We start from the raw sequence: 15590 nt of genomic DNA, 5'->3' as shown, positions 1-15590 counted from the left end.
CTGTTTGTTGTCATCACACACTGTAAATACACGTATATCACGTTTGTTGTCATCACACACTGTAAATACACGTTAATCAAGTGTTTGTTGTCATCACACACACTGTAAATACACGTATAATCACCTGTTTGTTGTCATCACACACTGTAAATACACGTATAATCACCTGTTTGTTGTCATCACACACTGTAAATACACGTATAATCAGCTGTTTGTTGTCATCACACACTGTAAATACACGTATAATCAGCTGTTTGTTGTCATCACACACTGTAAATACACGTTATAATCAGCTGTTTGTTGTCATCACACACTGTAAATACACGTATAATCAGCTGTTTGTTGTCATCACACACCACACTGTAAATACACGTATAATCAGCTGTTTGTTGTCATCCACACACTGTAAATACACGTATAATCAGCTGTGTGTTTGTTGTCATCACACACTGTAAATACACGTATAATCAGCTGTTTGTTGTCATCACACACTGTAAATACACGTATAATCAGCTGTTTTGTTGTCATCCACACACTGTAAATACACGTATAATCAATCTGTTTGTTGTCATCACACACTGTAAATACACGTATAATCAGCTGTTTGTTGTCATCACACACTGTAAATACACGTATAATCAGCTGTTTGTTGTCATCACACACTGTAAATACACGTATAATCAGCTGTTTGTTGTCATCACACACTGTAAATACACGTATAATCAGCTGTTTGTTGTCATCACACACTGTAAATACACGTATAATCAGCTGTTTGTTGTCATCACACACTGTAAATACACGTATAATCAGCTGTTTGTTGTCATCACACACTGTAAATACACGTATAAATCAGCTGTTTGTTGTCATCACACACTGTAAATACACGTATAATCAGCTGTTTGTTGTCATCACACACTGTAAATACACGTATAATCAGCTGTGTGTTGTCATCACACACTGTAAATACACGTATAATCAGCTGTTTGTTGTCATCACACACTGTAAATACACGTATAATCAGCTGTTTGTTGTCATCACACACTGTAAATACACGTATAATCAGCTGTTTGTTGTCATCACACACTGTAAATACACGTATAATCAGCTGTTTGTTGTCATCACACACTGTAAATACACGTATAATCAGCTGTTTGTTGTTCATCACACACTGTAAATACACGTATAATCAGCTGTTTGTTGTCATCACACACTGTAAATACACGTATTAATCAGCTGTTTGTTGTCATCACACACTGTAAAATACACGTATAATCAGCTGTTTGTTGTACATCACACACTGTAAGTTTATACACGTATAATCAGACCTGTTTGTTGTCATCCACACACTGTAAATACACGTATAATCAGCTGTTTGTTGTCATCATCACACTGTAAATACACGTATAATCAGCTGTTTGTTTGTCATCACACACTGTAAAATACACGTATAATCAGCTGTTTGTTGTCATCACACACTGTAAATACACGTATAATCAGCTGTGTGTTGTCATCACACACTGTAAATACATGTATAATCAGCTGTTTGTTGTCATCACACACTGTAAATACACGTATAATCACCTGTTTGTTGTCATCACACACTGTAAATACAGTTATAATCAGCTGTTTGTTGTCATCACACACGTGTTAATTACACGTATAATCAGCTGTTTGTTTGTCATCACACACTGTAAATACACGTATAATCAGCACGTTTGTTTTTGTCATCACACACTGTAAATACACGTATTAATCAGCTGTTTGTTGTCATCAACACACTGTAAATACACGTATATATCTAGTGTTTGTTGTCATCACACACTGTAAATACACGTATAATCAGGCTGTTTTGTTGTCAATCACATATACACGGTAAATAGCTGTTTGTTGTCACTCACACACTGTAAATACATAATCACCTGTTTGTTGTCATCACACACTGTAAATACACGTATAATCAATCTGTTTGTTGTCATCACACACTGTAAATACACGTATAATCACCTGTTTGTTGTCATCACACACTGTAAATACACGTATATTCAGCTGTTTGTTTGTCATCACACACACTGTAAATACACGTATAATCAGCTGTGTTGTTTGTTACCACACACTGTAATTTACACGTATAATCAGCTGTTTGTTGTCATAACACAATGTATATACAAAGTATAATCAGCTGTTTGTTGTCATCATACACTGTAAATACACGTATATTCAGCTGTTTGTTGTCATCACACACTGTAAATACACGTATAATCAGCTGTTTGTTGTCATCACACAATGTAAATTACACGTATAATCAGCTGTTTGTTGTCCATCACACACTGTAAATACACGTATAAATCAGCTGTTTGTTGTCATCACACACTGTAAATACACGTATAATCACCTGTTTGTTGTCATCACAACACTGTAAATACACGTATAATCAGCTGTTTGTTGTCATCACACACTGTAAATAACACGTCATAATCAGCTGTTAGTTGTCATAACACATTGTAAATTTCAACGTATAATAAGCCCTGTTCAGTGTTGTATTACACACTGTAAATACACTGTATAATAAGCTGTTTGTTGTCCATCACACACTGTAATTACACGTATATTCAGCTGTTTGTTGTCATCAAACAATGTAAATACACGTATTAATCACCTGTTTGTTGTCATCACACCTGTAAATACACGTATAATTCACCTGTTTTTGTCATCACACTATGTAAATACACGTATAATAAGACTGTTTGTTGTCATCACACACTGTATATACACGTATAAATTCACCTGTTTGTTGTCTCATCACACACTGTAAATACAAGTATAATCAGCTGTTAGTGGCTGTCATCACACACTCTATATGACACGTATAATAAGCTGTTTGTTGTTTACCACACACTGTAAATACACGTATAATCAGCTGTTTGTTGTCATCACACACTGTAAATAACACGTAATAATCACCTGTTTGTTGTCATCACACACTGTAAATACACGTATAATCAGCTGTTTGTTGTCATCACACACTGTAAATACACGTATAATCACCTGTTTGTTGTCATCACACACTGTACACTACACACACTTATAATCACCAGACTGTTTGTTGTCTTTCATTCACACTGTAAATACTGGTAATTTAACTAATTATAGCTCGTTTTACCTACACTGTAAATCACACACACTGATTTAACTACACGTATATATAGCTGTTTGTTACTTCATCACACTGTACTGTAGAGACTGTATTATAACTAATTCATTGCTCGTCCCTTTCACACAAAGAGAGTGGGAATTTACACTAATTACACTGTATTGTCATCACACACATGTTTGTTGAGACACACACTGTAAAATAATTATAGCTCACACTGTTTGTGTCACACACTGTACGTATTACACAAAGTGGACTGTTGGTACAATACATTTAATACAATATATCTCGTCCCTATTGTATCACACACACTGAGAGACTGGATATTAAATATAGCTTTGTGTTGTTGTCACACACAAACACACGTACTAATTACACTGTTTACCATTGTCACAACACACTGGATTTACACGTAATGTATCAGCTGTTACCTACACACTGTTGTCACCAAGACACTGTGGAAATAACTAATAATAGCTGTTTGTTGTCATCACACACTGTAAATACACGATTTAATAATCTAGCTGTCCTTGTTGTCATCACACACTGACTTTTAACTAATATATACTGTCATTTTACCACAATCAGACACTGGGATTTACACTAATTATCAGCTGTCCCTTTACCACACACACTGTAAAATATGTATAATCACTGGGATTTAACTAATTTGTTGTCTTTTACACACACTGTAAATATACAAGTATAACTCGATTTCCCACTGTTTGTTGTCATCACACACTGTAAATACACGTATAATAATTAACTAAATTTGTATCATCACACACTGTAATAAATAGAGTAGACATTTAACTAATTATAGCTCGTGTTTATTACACACTGTAATTACACTAACGTACTAATTTAAATAATTATAGCTCGTCCCTTTATACACACTGTAAACTGTAAACAATAAGAGAGACTGGGATTTAACTAAATTATAGTTGTGTCCCTTTATTACACACTGTAATTCACCACTGAGACTGGGATTTATAACTAAGCTGTATTGTTGTCATTTCACACACTAAAGAGACACTGGGATTTAATTACTGTATTGTTGTTATCACACACTGTAATACACGTACAAACAGTGACTGGGTTTTACACAATCATATCGTCCCCCAGTAAAAACACATCACACTGTAACTAATTATAGCTCGTCCTTTCACAGGACACAGTTGTCATCACACAACTGTAGAGAATCACGTAATATAGCTCATCTTTATGTTGTCATCACACTGTAGGACTGGGATTTAACTATAACAGCTGTCCTTTATACACACTGTCAGAGACTGGATTTCACTGTACTAATTATAGCTTGTCAATCATCACACTGTAAATAGACGACTGGGATTTAACTGTTTATTGCTCACACACTTACTTACACGTAAATCACTGTATTGTTTACACACACACTGTAAATACAGCTAATCACTGGTTTTGTCATCACAATTCACTGTCATTCACACACTGTACTGTATAACCACAATATCTGTACTGTATCATCACCTAGAGACTGTGATTTACACTAATACAGCTGTACTGTCATTACACACACTGTAATCACAAGACGTACTGCTGTTTATTGTCATCCCACACACTCACAACATGGACTGGGATGATTATCAACTAATTAACACGTCCCTTTTGTGACATCACACACTGTAATACTGAGGGACTGGGATGCTGTTTGTTAATAGCTCGTCACTTTCGTCACCTGTAAATCAATTGAGACTGTTGTCACACACAACTAATTATAGCTCGTCCTGTTTACACACTGTGTCACACTTACTGTAATTACACTGGGATTTAACACACATTATAGCTCGTCCCTCTATTGTCATAAACACTGTACACTGTTTATTTAACTAATAATACACACGTATAGTCCTCGTCACCCTGTTGATACACATCACACTGTAAATTACTGTATTACTGGGATTTAACTAATTATAGCTCGTCCCTTTACACTGTAAATCACACAGATCAGACTTGTTTGTCATAATTATAGCTCGTGTTACTACACACAAAATACTGGGATTTAACGTTAATCAGCTGTTTGTTGTCATCACACAATATACTCGTCCCTTACTTACACACTGTATATACATCAGGACTGGGATTTCATAGTACTGTTACAGCTAAATCACCTTTACCTACACACTGTAAATACAAGTGTATATACTGGATTTCACACTAATTATTCGTCCCTACACACTGTTTATACACAGAGACTGGGATTTAACTAATTATAGCTGTTCCACACTTTGTATACACTTGTAAATTCACACAGAGAAACTTGGGATTACTGTACTAATTATCCAGTTTGTTGTCATCACACACTGTAAATACAAGTATACTGTAACTAATTATAGCTCGTCCCTTTATAATCACACTGTAAATCATCACATCACACACTGGGATTTACACGTAATTATAGCTCGTTTGTTTACCTACACACATTTAACTAATTATAGCTGTCATTTTCACACACACACACATACAGAGAGACTGGGATTACTAACTAGTTATAGCACGTTTTTGTCACACACATGTAAATGTAAATAGAGACTATATAACTAATCAGCTGTTTGTTGTCCTTTCACACACTGTAAAAACAAGAGAGACTGGGATTGTTAATTATAGCTGTACACACACTGTAAATCACACAAGAGTACTAATCAACTAATTATAGCTTCGTCCTGTTATCAAAACACTGTAGACTGGGTATTTAACTAATTATAGCTCTTCCCTTTACCTACACACTGTAAATCAACAAGATAATCAGCTGACTTACATGATTTACTAAATAGCTCATAATACTGTGATTATAACAACACTTGTCCCTTTACATAATGACTGGGATTTAACTAATTCACACTTTACCTACACTGTAAATGATACACTGTTAACGTGATAATTCACTGTTTGTTGTCATCACACAACACACATGGGATTTAACTAATTATGTTCGTCCCTTTACACACACTGTAAATCACAAGAGATCACTGGATTTAACTAATTATAGCTCGTCCCTTTACACTGTACACACTGTAATCACACACTCACTTAATCCTCAGCTTTTGTTGTCATACACACTGTAAACTGATTTACACGTATAATCATACTGTCCTTTTTACAGTATTGTTGTACACAAGAGAGACTGGATTTAACTAATATAATCAGCTCGTCCTTTTACCTACACACACTGTAATGTCACACACACACTGTATTTAACTAATATATAGCTACCTGTTTTTACATCACAGTCACTGGGATATAACTAATAATCAGCTGTTTGTTGTCACCTCACACACTGTAAATTAAAGACACTATAATCACTGTATAGTTGTCATCACACACTGTAATAAATACACGTATAATCATATGTTTGTCATTTGTCATCACACACTGTAAAAATACACTATAATACACTGTTTGTTGTCATCACACACTGTAAATTACACAAGAGTACTTGATTTAACTACATGTTTAGCTCGTAACCTCATCACACACTGTAATTCATCACACAGGATATAATTTAACTAATTACACAGCTCGTGTTGTTACCATCATCACACACTGTATTGTATACTAATTATATCTGTTTGTTGTCATCACACACACACTGTAATACACTGTACATTCACAAGATCACTGGGATTAACTATATGTCTGTCATACACAGACTGTTTGTAACATCACATTATATGTCACACTGTCAAATACACTGTATAATCAGTGAGACTATATTTAATCATGTCATACACTCACTGTATATTGTACACACAAGCTTCGATACACTGGGATTTTACTAATTATAGCTTGTCATTCACACACTCAGGACTGGTATTTAACTAATTATCAGCTGTTTGTTTCATCACACACACTGTAGAGACTATTTAACTGTATAATTCAGCTCGTCACTTGTATGTACACACTGTAAATCTCACAGAGACACTGTGACATATTACACTGTAATTATATCATCGTCCCTTGTCACTCACACACTGTATCAACAGTGACACGTATAACTGTTGTTGTCATAACAACTGTAAATCACCCTTTACCTACACACTGTTGTTGTCAAGATCACACACTGGGACTTAAACTAATATATAGTCGTCCCTTTTACACACTGTAAATACACGTATTTAAATCACTTGTTTGTTGTCTGTCATTCACATGTAAATACTACACACTGTTGTTTCACACACTGTAAAGTACTGGTATTTCACTAATTATAGTCGTCCCTTTCACACACACTGTAAAGACTGGATTCAACTGTTTTGTCGTCCCTTTACCACACACTGTAATTACAGATAGACTGGGATTTCTAATTATATTGTCTCATCACACTGTAAATACACTGTAAAATCAGACTGTTACTGACTGTCATTCACACACACACTGTAAATAACATCGTCCCTTTACCTCACACACTGTAAAAATACAGAGGGATATAATACTGTATGCTGTCATCACACACTGTTTAAATACATAACTGTATCACTGTTTGTCCCTTTACCTACACACTGTAATTTGACATACTGGGTATAACTTACTGTATAGCTGTCCCTTTACTACACACTGTAATATCTAACAACACACTGTAAATTTACACTAATTATAGCTCGTCCCTGTTTGTTTCATCACACACTGTAAATCACACACAGTAAATCACTGATTTTGTTGTCATCCACACTTTACTGTAAAGAGACACTGTATTTCACTGTATAGCTGTTTTACCTACACACTGTGTACATATAACACACTGTTTGTTGTCATGACTGGGATTTAACGTAATTATCAGCTGTTTGTTTCACACACACACACTGTAAATACTGGGATATAATATAGCTGTGTGTTGTCATCACACACTGTAAATTCAAATCAGAGACTATTTAATAATTATAGCTGTTTGTTTCTACACATGTAAACACATCATTCTCACTGGATTATAACTACACAATTATAGCATCGTCCCTTTACCTACACACTGTATCACACACAGAAGGACTGGGATTTAACTAACTGTATCGTATTTACACACTGTAAATCACTTCATCTGTATTTCATAATTATACTCGTCCCTTTACCTATACACTGTATAATCACTGTACAAGAAAGACTGGGATTTACACACTGTATAGCTCGCCCCTTTACACAATAATCACTGTTTGTTGTATCATTATACTGTCCCTTTACCTACACACTGTATTTACCTCAACAATGACACACACTGTAAATTAAAACTATTTATGCTCGTCACTTGTATCACACACTGTAATTACAAGTATAAGAACTTTGATTTAACTAATTATAGCTCGTTACACTATTACACATACTTCACTACACTGTTAAATAATTATACTGTCCCTTGTCATCACACACTGTAATTGACAATAATCTACTATACTGTGTCACACTTTAACCACAGTACTGGGATTTATTATCACTCGTTTGTTACCACATCACTGTAAATCACAAGACTGTACTTTTAAATTATACTGTCCCTTTTACACACTGTAATTCACACATATATCACTGGATTGTAACTGTCATCACACACGTCCTTTACTGTACACTGTATACAGTAGACTGGGACAACTAATTTACTGTACCTACACACTGTACACACACAATATTACTGTATAGTCATCACACACTAATAAATACTCGTATATTACTGTATTGTATCACACACTGTATACACTAATTACGTAATTATACACAGGACCCTGTATCTGTACATATGACACACTGTACAAATGTATATCACTGTCCACTTTGTACAGTCTGTCATTCACACACTGTAATTTAACTATAATAGCTGTCTGTTGTACACACTCACTGTAAATCACAATATAGACTGTATTGTCATTCACACTCACTTTTACATGTAATCTGTACTGTATTTACACACTTTATATTACATACTGTAATTACACTATCACACTGTATTGTCATCACACACACTGTAAATACACTGGGATTTACGTACTTAAGTCTGTTTTTATCACACAATATTACTTGTATATTTTACTATTTATTTACTTGTAGTACCATTACACTACACACTGTAAAATTACACAGGACTGGGATTTACTAATTATATTACACACACACTGGATTACTGGGATTATTTAACTAATGTATAGCTGTACTGTATTACACAGGACAAGAGAGATATTTACTGTATGTCGTCCCTTTACACATCACACACTGTAAATTCCCACTGTTATACTGTCAATTACACACTGGACAATACTACAATACCACGTCAATAATCACTGTTTTAACTGTCAACACACACTCACTTAAATACTGTATATATCTGTATACACACTACACACTCGTCCCAATACAACAGGACTATTTAACTAATTATAGCTGTTGTTACATCACACACTGTACACACCAAGAAGACAGTATATAACTAATTTGTAGTTCGTCACCTTTATCGTACACACTGTAAATTACACACTGGTACACACACTATACTCAATATTACACACTGTAAATCACACAACTCACTGTCCCTGTAGACTGTCATCACACACATTATAGTCGTCACATATACATACTTACTGTTGTCATACACAGACACTGATTTAACTAGTATTATCAGCTGGACAATATTACTACACTGTGTATTCACACACTGTATTACACGTATATAGCTCGTCTTTTACACACACACTGTAAGATTGGGTCATTACACTACAATAGCTGTTCCACTTTACATACACACTGTAAATACACAGGTATTTAATCAGCTGTATAGCTTGTCATCACACACACACACAATACACGTATATCACTGTGTTTATCTGTCACACACACTGTACAATATATACTGTAATCACCTGTTGATTCAGACTGTTAACTAATTATCACACAAGTTGTATACACACAATCACACAGACACTGGGATTTAACTATGTTGTTGTCATTCACACACTGTAATCACACTGTATATTACTGTCATTCAACAAGTTTACTGTCCCTCTTTACTACACACTGTATTCACACATCAGACTGATTTAACTATTATAGTCTCATTACACACCTACACAATATTACTGTAAATACACGTATAAGACTGTTTATTGTCATCACACACTGTACTTTAATACACACACTGTATAATCACTGTTTGTTGTCATCACACACTGTACAATTTACTGTATATATCATCACACTGTTTGTTGTCCCTATCACTGTCAACACAGGACAATATACTGTTTGTTGTACACATTATACTCACATCACAGATACTGTATAATTAGTATTGGACAATATACATGTACATCACAACACATTGTTAACACACTGTATATACTTTTTACTGTATCACACACTTAATATTTATACTGTCACTTTACACTACACACTGTAGTATTATAACAGGACAATATTACTGTCATTACACACCATATATCACTGTCCCTTTATACACACATCACACATAATACGTACTATATATCTGTCCAATGTTTTACACACACTGTAAATTACACAGGAAGATACTACTGTAAATTACATTATAGCTGACACTTTTACTGTAAGTCATACACAGGGACTGTCATACACTGTATATATCGACAATTGTTGTACCACACACTATATTACTGTACAGTATTACACACTCGTATTTACTACACTGTATATGTACACACTGTTACTAACACACTGTCCCTTTACACTATATTGTATATTCACACAATCACTCGTCCCTGTATATACACTGTATCACATACACATGACAATAATTATACTGTCGTAATACACTACACACTGTAAAATATACTGTCATCACACACTAAATTTACACTGTTATATTACTGTATTGTACCTACACACACTATTAAATTACAAGTAATAGATACACTGTTTCAGGACAATATTACTGTTTGTATGTGTCATCACACACTGTAAATACACATGTATATCACTACATTTGTTGTCATACACACACACACACTGTAAATACACAGGTATAATACTGTATTGTATTGTAGTAATACACACTGTTTACAATTACTGTAACTACATATTACACTAATTATCAGCTGTTGTACATCACACACTGTAATATACACAGTACGTATAATCACAGACTGTTTACTGTATTGTGTCACAGGACACACTGTAAATAACACGTATATATACACAGTTAACTAAATTGTACACACACACTGTAATACACTGGACAATATTACTGTTATGTATTACACACAATGTTACTTTACAAGTACACACTGTTATTACTGTCAGTATCACACAGGACTGGATTTAAGTATTCACTTACTGTCCTGTTATTACTGTAATCACACAGACAATATTGTAATTATACACGTATAATATTCTGTTTGTTGTATCACACACTCAAATACACTGTATATACACTGATTTTAACTCACTCGTCCCTTATCACACATTCACACTAAATACACGTATAATCACTGTACATTGTTGTCACATCACACACACTGTATATACAATATTACTGTATAATCACTCGTCCCTTGTATTATGTGTGTATACACACACATATTACTGTATAGTATTAACTGTATTACACACACTGTACTTACCCAATGTTTTGTCTACACTGTATTGTACCCACACTGTATACACAATATTACATTTGATTAACTAATTACTGTGTTTACCATCACACACTGACAATTCACTGTACAGTACTGTCATTAATTACAGCTGTACTGTACACTGTATCACACAGGACAATATTACTGTATAGTATCTTCACACACACACTTGTATTACAATATTACTATAGTACTACACACTGACAATACACTGTATAGTCATCACACACACAGACTACATATATACTAATTATTGTTGTATTTACACACAATAGTGATACTGGGAGTATAACTACATTTATAGTCGTCCCATTACACACTGTAAATACACTGTAATACATTTAACTAATTATAGCTGTCATTACACACACTGTAATACTATTACTATATACTGTACACACACACACTCGACAAAATTACACGTTACTACACACTGTACTGTCATTACACTTACACACTGTAAATACATTATACTACACGGACAATATTGTTGTCATCACACAGACACTGGGATTACACTGTATAATCACTCGTGTAACGTATTACACACTGTCATTACACACAATACTGGGTACTAATTCACTACGTCCTTATTACCATCACACAATATTACTGATATATTACACAGGAATATTGTCTGTTGTAGTATACACACATACAAGAGTATGACTCTATATTGTACTACACTATACACGTTACTGTACAGTATTACACAGGACAATGTTACTGTACAGTATACACAGGACAATATATACTGTCATACATACACACTGTAAATACTGTATAGTATCACAGGACAATTTACTGTCCTAGTACACACACTGACAATATTACTGTACAGTATTATACTTCCCTTGTCAATATTACTGTAGTATTACTGGGTATATTCACACTGTTATGTCTTCATTCACACAGGACAATATACTGTATAGTATTACACACTGTATAGTATACGTATTACACAGGACAATACATATACTCATTATAGTTGTACACACACCTATATTACTGTATATGTATTACACAGAGACACTATTATATGTACAGTAATTATATGTCATACACACACACACTGTACAATTACTGTATATACATTCATACACTACATAATATACGTACTTAGTATATATGTATTACACAAGGACACTTTGTTCAGTATACTGTAATACACACACTGTCACTTTACACAGGTATATATACTGTAAATGTCATGTCATTAAATAGACTGTCATTCACACACTATATTACTGTACCCTTTACAGGACAATATTACTGTAAATACACTATATACAGCTGTTAGTTGTACATCACACACTGTAAATTACAAGTATAACACTGATATTACTGTATAGCTCGTCCCTTTTCACACACTGATTTTATTACTGTATGTATATGTGTACATACACACACATCAATTTACTGTATAGTATTACACAATAATATTACACGTATATACACACAGGAGGACTGTTGTTTGTCTGTAAATACACGTATTCACATATATCATGTATAGTTGTACACAGGACAATTACTGTATAATTACACTAATTATGTCGTGTATCTGTACACACAATATTACACTAGTATTACACAGGACAATATTACTGTATAGTATTACACAGGACAATTTTACTGTATAGTACTTTACACACAATACTGTAAATTCACAGATACATTACTTCGGTCTACACAACAATATTACTGTAGTACCCTGTATTACACAGGACATAGTATTACACAGGATATACTGTATAGTATTACACAGGACATATTACTGTATATCTGTCATTACACAGACACAATATTACTGTATAGTATTACACAGGACAATATTACTGTATAGTATTACACAGGACAATATTACTGTACAGTATTACACAGGACAATATTACTGTATAGTATTACACAGGACAATATTACTGTATAGTATTACACAGGACAATATTACTGTATAGTATTAGGACAATGGACAATATTACACTGTTTGTATAGTACACACAGGACAATACACTGTATAGTATTACACAGGACAATGTACTGTATAGTAATTACACAGGACAATATTACTGTATAGTAAGTATCCAATCACACCAGACAATATAACTGTATAGTACAACACAGGACAATGTTACGTTACAGTATCACACCGGACAATATTACTCGTATATAATACACCGAACATATTACTGTATAGCAATACACCGACAATATTACTGGTAAAGTATGTACACAGGACAATATTACTCGTTTAGTACTACACAGGACAATATTACTGCACAGTATTACACATGGACAATATTAACTGTATAGTATTACACAGGACAATATTACTGAATAGTATTCACAGGACAATATACTATATATAATTACACAGGACAATTATTCACTGTACCTTATTACACAGACAATATTACTGTATAGTACTAACACAAGGACAATATTACTGTTATAGTATTAACCAGGACGAATAGTACTGCATATTACTACACAGAACAATGTTACTGTATAGTATTACACAGACAATAATTACTGTACAGTAATATACACAAGGACAAAATTAACTGTACATATTATTAAAAACACAGGACAAATGTATACTGTATAATTACTACACAGGACAAATTACTGTATACGGAATACAACCGCACCTATATTACAGTAAAGAACTTACAACAGGACAATATGTACTGCGTACAGTAATACACAGAACAATATTACTGTACAGTAAATACACAGACAATATTACTGATATAGTACTTACAACCGTGACAATGTATTACTGTACAGTAATACAACGCCGAAACAATCTTACACTGTATAGTAACTGCACCACGAGTACAATGTAACTGTACAGTAATACACATGACAAAATTGACAGTACCGTATATACACAGGAACAATATACTGTATTAGTAATTACACCGAAACAAATATTACTGTCATAGTAACTTACACAGACAAATAGTTAACGTATACATTATACACACAGACAATATTACTGTATAGTAAGATACAGATACACCGGACAATATTACTGTAATAGTACTTAACACCAGACAATTGTACTGTATAGTATTACACAGACAATATTTACTGTACTAGAATTAACACAGTACAATATTACTGTATAGTAATTACACAGACAATATTAACTGTACATATCTACACATGACAATACTTACTGTATAGTATTACACAGGACAATATACTGTATAGTAATACATTTTACAATATTACTGGACAATATTACACAGGACAATATTACTGCATAGTATTACACAGGACAATATTACTGAGTATAGTATTAGCACAGGACAATATTACTGTAATAGTAATAACACAATATTACAATACTACTGTAACAGTACAGTATTCCACCGGACAATGATAACTGTATAGTAATACACACAGGACAATATTAGCTACTCCAGGACAATGTTACAGTACAGTATTACACAGGACAATATTACTGTAATAGTATTACACAGGACAATATTATACTGTATAGTATTACAACCGGACAATATTACTGTATAGTATTACACAGGACAATATTACTGATAGTATTACACAGGACAATGTATTACTGTAATAGTATTACACACCGACAATATTACTGTATAGTATTACACAGGACAATATTAACTGGTATAAGTATCACACAGGACAATATGACTGTATAGTATTACACAGGACAATATCTACTGTATAAGTACTAAGCCACCGGACAATATTACTGTATAAGTAACTACACAGAACAATATTACTGTAAAGTATATTAACACGGACAATATTCTGTATATGATTACACTCAACCGGACTGT

The sequence above is a fragment of the Argopecten irradians genome, chromosome 13, assembly GCF_041381155.1.
Source record: "Argopecten irradians isolate NY chromosome 13, Ai_NY, whole genome shotgun sequence".
NCBI classification, from domain to species: domain Eukaryota; kingdom Metazoa; phylum Mollusca; class Bivalvia; order Pectinida; family Pectinidae; genus Argopecten; species Argopecten irradians.
The sequence above is the reverse complement of the archived record's forward strand: the minus strand, read 5'-3'. Positions refer to the sequence as shown.